The sequence below is a fragment of the Notolepis coatsorum genome, assembly GCF_963971535.1.
Source record: "Notolepis coatsorum genome assembly, chromosome: 2".
Classification (NCBI taxonomy): domain Eukaryota; kingdom Metazoa; phylum Chordata; class Actinopteri; order Aulopiformes; family Paralepididae; genus Notolepis; species Notolepis coatsorum.
This window is the reverse complement of record NC_140166.1, coordinates 125,453,074-125,461,096: the sequence shown is the minus strand read 5'-3', so window position 1 is coordinate 125,461,096 and position 8,023 is coordinate 125,453,074.

Below are 8,023 nucleotides of genomic sequence, written 5' to 3'. Positions count from 1 at the left end.
TCTCTCTCTCTCTGTTAAACTCAGTATCCGTCTCTGTCTCTCTCTCTCTCTGTTAAACTCAGTATCCGTCTCTCTCTCTCTCTGTTAAACTCAGTATCTGTCCTCTCTGTTTCTCTATCTCTCTGTTAAACTCAGTATCTGTCCTCTCTCTCTCTATCTCTCTGTTAAACTCAGTATCTGTCCTCTCTCTCTCTATCTCTCTGTTAAACTCAGTATCTGTCCTCTCTCTCTCTATCTCTCTGTTAAACTCAGTATCTGTCCTCTCTCTCTCTATCTCTCTGTTAAACTCAGTATCTGTCCTCTCTCTCTCTATCTCTCTGTTAAACTCAGTATCCGTCCACTCAATTAAATTCAATTAAATTCAATTCAATTCAATTCAATTCAAATAGGCTTTATTGGCATGAAATATTAACATACTTATTGCCAAAGCAAAGTTCAACATACAAACAATAACATATATATTAAGCAATAAAATATCATAATATTAGTAATAACAGTAAGGACAATCAACAAGAAACATATTAATTTACAAAATAGTCACTCGATCGGGTAGTAATTTTTTCAAGTGTGGCCACTCAGATACATTTACAGGGCTTGTTCTCGTATTTTGTGACAACCGTCTACATATTTTGCAGCTAATGCTGTACACTGACTTTTCTCCCCACACATGTATAGCAGCTTTTGGTGATCAGGGAGATGGATAAACTGTGCGTCAATTTTGTTTATTTTATCAAAGAAGACTTCTCTTAGATCCTTGTATTTCTCACAGTATAGCAGGAAGTGAGGTTCTGTCTCAATGTCCCCCTGATGGCAAAGTGAACACAGCCTGGCCTCTCTGGGCAGCCAGTTCTGCCTGTGACGGCCTGTTTCAATGGCTAGACTATGTCCACTCAGTCTGTAACCGTGTCAATGTTTTTCTTAATTTTATCTCATTCACAGTAGTCAGGTATTCTGCCACCGTGTACTCTCTGTTTAGGGTCAAGTAGAATTCTAATTTATTTTGAGATTTGGTTGATTTGTTCCAATATTCTATATAATTTTCTTTTTGTTTTGAGATTATTTGGTTGGGCCAGATTTCTTGGTATCTGTCCTGAAGCGTTTGTGGGCAGAGATTTCTGACTAGCTGGGAGAGGGGACTCTTATCTGGGTTCATCTCTTGACTCTCTCTCTCTGTTAAACTCAGTATCTGTCCTCTCTCTCTCTCTGTTAAACTCAGTATCTGTCCTCTCTCTCTCTCTCTGTTAAACTCAGTATCTGTCCTCTCTCTCTCTCTGTTAAACTCAGTATCTGTCCTCTCTCTCTCTCTGTTAAACTCAGTATCTGTCCTCTCTCTCTCTCTGTTAAACTCAGTATCTGTCCTCTCTCTCTCTGTTAAACTCAGTATCTGTCCTCTCTCTCTCTCTGTTAAACTCAGTATCTGTCCTCTCTCTCTCTCTGTTAAACTCAGTATCTGTCCTCTCTCTCTCTCTGTTAAACTCAGTATCTGTCCTCTCTCTCTCTCTGTTAAACTCAGTATCTGTCCTCTCTCTCTCTCTGTTAAACTCAGTATCTGTCCTCTCTCTCTCTCTGTTAAACTCAGTTTCTGTCCTCTCTCTCTCTCTCTGTTAAACTCAGTATCTGTCCTCTCTCTCTCTCTCTGTTAAACTCAGTATCTGTCCTCTCTCTCTCTCTCTGTTAAACTCAGTATCTGTCCTCTCTCTCTCTCTGTTAAACTCAGTATCTGTCCTCTCTCTCTCTCTGTTAAACTCAGTATCTGTCCTCTCTCTCTCTCTCTCTGTTAAACTCAGTATCTGTCCTCTCTCTCTCTCTCTCTGTTAAACTCAGTATCTGTCCTCTCTCTCTCTCTGTTAAACTCAGTATCTGTCCTCTCTCTCTCTCTGTTAAACTCAGTATCTGTCCTCTCTCTCTCTCTGTTAAACTCAGTATCTGTCCTCTCTCTCTCTCTGTTAAACTCAGTATCTGTCCTCTCTCTCTCTGTTAAACTCAGTATCTGTCCTCTCTCTCTCTCTCTCTCTCTCTCTCTCTCTCTCTCTCTCTCTCTCTCTCTCTCTCTCTCACTCTCTCTCTCTCTCTCTCTCTCTCTCTCTCTCTCTCTCTCTCTGTTAAACTCAGTATCTGTCCTCTCTCTCTCTCTCTGTTAAACTCAGTATCTGTCCTCTCTCTCTCTCTGTTAAACTCAGTATCTGTCCTCTCTCTCTCTGTTAAACTCAGTATCTGTCCTCTCTCTCTCTCTGTTAAACTCAGTATCTGTCCCTCTCTCTCTCTATCTCTCTGTTAAACTCAGTATCTGTCCTCTCTCTCTCTATCTCTCTGTTAAACTCAGTATCCGTCCACTCAATTCAATTCAATTCAATTCAATTCAATTCAATTCAATTCAAATAGGCTTTATTGGCATGAAATATTAACATACTTATTGCCAAAGCAAGTTCAACATACAAACAATAACATATATATTAAGCAATAAAATATCATAATATTAGTAATAACAGTAAGGACAATCAACAAGAAACATATTAATTTACAAAATAGTCACTCGATCGGGTAGTCATTTTTCAAGTGTGGCCACTCAGATACATTTCAGGGCTTGTTCTCGTATTTTGTGACAACCGTCTACATATTTTGCAGCTAATGCTGTACACTGACTTTTCTCCCCACACATGTATAGCAGCTTTTGGTGATCAGGGAGATGGATAAACTGTGCGTCAATTTTGTTTATTTTATCAAAGAAGACTTCTCTTAGATCCTTGTATTTCTCACAGTATAGCAGGAAGTGAGGTTCTGTCTCAATGTCCCCCTGATGGCAAAGTGAACACAGCCTGGCCTCTCTGGGCAGCCAGTTCTGCCTGTGACGGCCTGTTTCTATGGCTAGACCATGTCCACTCAGTCTGTACCGTGTCAATGTTTTTCTTAATTTTATCTCATTCACAGTAGTCAGGTATTCTGCCACCGTGTACTCTCTGTTTAGGGTCAAGTAGAATTCTAATTTATTTTGAGATTTGGTTGATTTGTTCCAATATTCTATATAATTTTCTTTTTGTTTTGAGATTATTTGGTTGGGCCAGATTTCTTGGTATCTGTCCTGAAGCGTTTGTGGGCAGAGATTTCTGACTAGCTGGGAGAGGGGACTCTTATCTGGGTTCATCTCTTGACTCTCTCTCTCTGTTAAACTCAGTATCTGTCCTCTCTCTCTCTCTGTTAAACTCAGTATCTGTCCTCTCTCTCTCTCTGTTAAACTCAGTATCTGTCCTCTCTCTCTCTCTCTCTCTGTTAAACTCAGTATCTGTCCTCTCTCTCTCTCTGTTAAACTCAGTATCTGTCCTCTCTCTCTCTCTGTTAAACTCAGTATCTGTCCTCTCTCTCTCTCTGTTAAACTCAGTATCTGTCCTCTCTCTCTCTGTTGAACTCAGTATCTGTCCTCTCTCTCTCTCTCTCTGTTAAACTCAGTATCTGTCCTCTCTCTCTCTCTCTGTTAAACTCAGTATCTGTCCTCTCTCTCTCTCTGTTAAACTCAGTATCTGTCCTCTCTCTCTCTCTGTTAAACTCAGTATCTGTCCTCTCTCTCTCTCTGTTAAACTCAGTATCTGTCCTCTCTCTCTCTCTCTCTCTGTTAAACTCAGTATCTGTCCTCTCTCTCTCTCTGTTAAACTCAGTATCTGTCCTCTCTCTCTCTCTGTTAAACTCAGTATCTGTCCTGTCTCTCTCTCTCTGTTAAACTCAGTATCTGTCCTCTCTCTCTCACTGTTAAACTCAGTATCCGTCCACTCTCTCTCTCTCTCTCTCTGTTAAACTCAGTATCTGTCCTCTCTCTCTCTATCTCTCTGTTAAACTCAGTATCTGTCCTCTCTCTCTCTATCTCTCTGTTAAACTCAGTATCTGTCCTCTCTCTCTCTCTGTTAAACTCAGTATCTGTCCTCTCTCTCTCTCTGTTAAACTCAGTATCTGTCCTCTCTCTCTCTCTGTTAAACTCAGTATCCGTCCTCTCTCTCTCTCTGTTAAACTCAGTATCTGTCCTCTCTCTCTCTCTGTTAAACTCAGTATCCATCCTCTCTCTCTCTCTGTTAAACTCAGTATCTGTCCTCTCTCTCTCTCTGTTAAACTCAGTATCTGTCCTCTCTCTCTCTCTCTCTCTCTCTCTCTCTCTCTCTCTCTGTTAAACTCAGTATCTGTCCTCTCTCTCTCTCTCTCTCTCTGTTAAACTCAGTATCTGTCCTCTCTCTCTCTCTCTCTCTCTGTTAAACTCAGTATCCGTCCTCTCTCTCTCTCTGTTAAACTCAGTATCTGTCCTCTCTCTCTCTCTGTTAAACTCAGTATCTGTCCTCTCTCTCTCTCTGTTAAACTCAGTATCTGTCCTCTCTCTCTCTCTCTGTTAAACTCAGTATCTGTCCTCTCTCTCTCTCTGTTAAACTCAGTATCTGTCCTCTCTCTCTCTCTCTCTGTTAAACTCAGTATCTGTCCTCTCTCTCTCTCTGTTAAACTCAGTATCTGTCCTCTCTCTCTCTCTGTTAAACTCAGTATCTGTCTTCTCTCTCTCTCTCTGTTAAACTCAGTATCTGTCCTCTCTCTCTCTCTCTCTGTTAAACTCAGTATCTGTCCTCTCTCTCTCTCTGTTAAACTCAGTATCTGTCCTCTCTCTCTCTCTGTTAAACTCAGTATCTGTCCTCTCTCTCTCTCTCTCTCTCTCTCTCTCTCTCTCTCTCTCTCTGTTAAACTCAGTATCCGTCCTCTCTGTCTCTCTGTTAAACTCAGTATCTGTCCTCTCTGTCTCTCTATCTCTGTTAAACTCAGTATCTGTCCTCTCTCTCTCTATCTCTCTGTTAAACTCAGTATCTGTCCTCTCTCTCTCTATCTCTCTGTTAAACTCAGTATCCGTCCACTCAATTAAATTCAATTAAATTCAATTAAATTCAATTCAATTCAAATAGGCTTTATTGGCATGAAATATTAACATACTTATTGCCAAAGCAAGTTCAACATACAAACAATAACATATATATTAAGCAATAAAATATCATAATATTAGTAATAACAGTAAGGACAATCAACAAGAAACATATTAATTTACAAAATAGTCACTCGATCGGGTAGTCATTTTTCAAGTGTGGCCACTCAGATACATTTACAGGGCTTGTTCTCGTATTTTGTGACAACCGTCTACATATTTTGCAGCTAATGCTGTACACTGACTTTTCTCCCCACACATGTATAGCAGCTTTTGGTGATCAGGGAGATGGATAAACTGTGCGTCAATTTTGTTTATTTTATCAAAGAAGACTTCTCTTAGATCCTTGTATTTCTCACAGTATAGCAGGAAGTGAGGTTCTGTCTCAATGTCCCCCTGATGGCAAAGTGAACACAGCCTGGCCTCTCTGGGCAGCCAGTTCTGCCTGTGACGGCCTGTTTCAATGGCTAGACTATGTCCACTCAGTCTGTACCGTGTCAATGTTTTTCTTAATTTTATCTCATTCACAGTAGTCAGGTATTCTGCCACCGTGTACTCTCTGTTTAGGGTCAAGTAGAATTCTAATTTATTTTGAGATTTGGTTGATTTGTTCCAATATTCTATATAATTTTCTTTTTGTTTTGAGATTATTTGGTTGGGCCAGATTTCTTGGTATCTGTCCTGAAGCGTTTGTGGGCAGAGATTTCTGACTAGCTGGGAGAGGGGACTCTTATCTGGGTTCATCTCTTGACTCTCTCTCTCTGTTAAACTCAGTATCTGTCCTCTCTCTCTCTCTCTGTTAAACTCAGTATCTGTCCTCTCTCTCTCTCTCTGTTAAACTCAGTATCTGTCCTCTCTCTCTCTCTGTTAAACTCAGTATCTGTCCTCTCTCTCTCTCTGTTAAACTCAGTATCTGTCCTCTCTCTCTCTCTGTTAAACTCAGTATCTGTCCTCTCTCTCTCTCTCTGTTAAACTCAGTATCTGTCCTCTCTAACTGTAAAGGAATGTGGATCACTACCCACTTTCAAAACCTCTCTCAAGGGACACCTACGGGAGACTGCAATTCAACACTGGCCCCTGTAAATATCCTAACCCAATCATTCCAACCCCCTCCAATGTACAGTCATTTACCTAGTATGGTTTTGTCAATAGTTCAATGTACAATTGTGTTTGTTTGTACAGTGTCTCCTCCCCCCCCCCCCCCTCAATGTACAGTGTTACTTGTTTATACAGTGTGCCCCCGCCCCCCCCCCCCCCAACCACCTCCAATGTAAATTACCCAGTATGGTTGTCAATATCCCAATGTACCCAACCCCCCCCACCCAACCTCCAATGTACAGTTTCTACGTCAAATGTATATACTCCCTTTTCTTGACTCCTCCTGTATCACAAACAGTACTGTATTTGCAAATCTGGTATGTCATAAATGTATAGATGTAGCAGTACTGACTATCTGTATGTCATGTATGTCATATATGTCTATATGAATTGAAAATGGGGGACCCTGATGGAAACAAGACAAACGTCTTTCTCAGGTCTGCATCCCCTTAACAATTGTATGTATTGAGCCGTACTGTATTGTACCCATTCTGCAATCTGTTAAATAAAGTTTTCATTCATTCATTCATTCTCTCTCTCTGTTAAACTCAGTATCTGTCCTCTCTCTCTCTCTGTTAAACTCAGTATCTGTCCTCTCTCTCTCTCTGTTAAACTCAGTATCTGTCCTCTCTCTCTCTCTGTTAAACTCAGTATCTGTCCTCTCTCTCTCTCTGTTAAACTCAGTTTCTGTCCTCTCTCTCTCTCTCTGTTAAACTCAGTATCTGTCCTCTCTCTCTCTCTCTGTTAAACTCAGTATCTGTCCTCTCTCTCTCTCTCTGTTAAACTCAGTATCTGTCCTCTCTCTCTCTCTGTTAAACTCAGTATCTGTCCTCTCTCTCTCTCTGTTAAACTCAGTATCTGTCCTCTCTCTCTCTCTGTTAAACTCAGTATCTGTCCTCTCTCTCTCTCTGTTAAACTCAGTATCTGTCCTCTCTCTCTCTTTGTTAAACTCAGTGTCCTCTCTCTCTCTCTGTTAAACTCAGTATCTGTCCTCTCTCTCTCTCTGTTAAACTCAGTATCTGTCCTCTCTCTCTCTCTGTTAAACTCAGTATCTGTCCTCTCTCTCTCTTTGTTAAACTCAGTATCTGTCCTCTCTCTCTCTGTTAAACTCAGTATCTGTCCTCTCTCTCTCTCTCTCTCTCTCTCTCTCTCTCTCTCTCTCTCTCTCTCTCTCTCTCTCTCTCTCTCTCTCTCTCTCTCTCTCTCTCTCTCTCTCTCTCTCTCTGTTAAACTCAGTATCTGTCCTCTCTCTCTCTCTCTGTTAAACTCAGTATCTGTCCTCTCTCTCTCTCTGTTAAACTCAGTATCTGTCCTCTCTCTCTCTCTGTTAAACTCAGTATCTGTCCTCTCTCTCTCTCTGTTAAACTCAGTATCTGTCCTCTCTCTCTCTATCTCTCTGTTAAACTCAGTATCTGTCCTCTCTCTCTCTATCTCTCTGTTAAACTCAGTATCCGTCCACTCAATTCAATTCAATTCAATTCAATTCAATTCAATTCAATTCAAATAGGCTTTATTGGCATGAAATATTAACATACTTATTGCCAAAGCAAGTTCAACATACAAACAATAACATATATATTAAGCAATAAAATATCATAATATTAGTAATAACAGTAAGGACAATCAACAAGAAACATATTAATTTACAAAATAGTCACTCGATCGGGTAGTCATTTTTCAAGTGTGGCCACTCAGATACATTTCAGGGCTTGTTCTCGTATTTTGTGACAACCGTCTACATATTTTGCAGCTAATGCTGTACACTGACTTTTCTCCCCACACATGTATAGCAGCTTTTGGTGATCAGGGAGATGGATAAACTGTGCGTCAATTTTGTTTATTTTATCAAAGAAGACTTCTCTTAGATCCTTGTATTTCTCACAGTATAGCAGGAAGTGAGGTTCTGTCTCAATGTCCCCCTGATGGCAAAGTGAACACAGCCTGGCCTCTCTGGGCAGCCAGTTCTGCCTGTGACGGCCTGTTTCT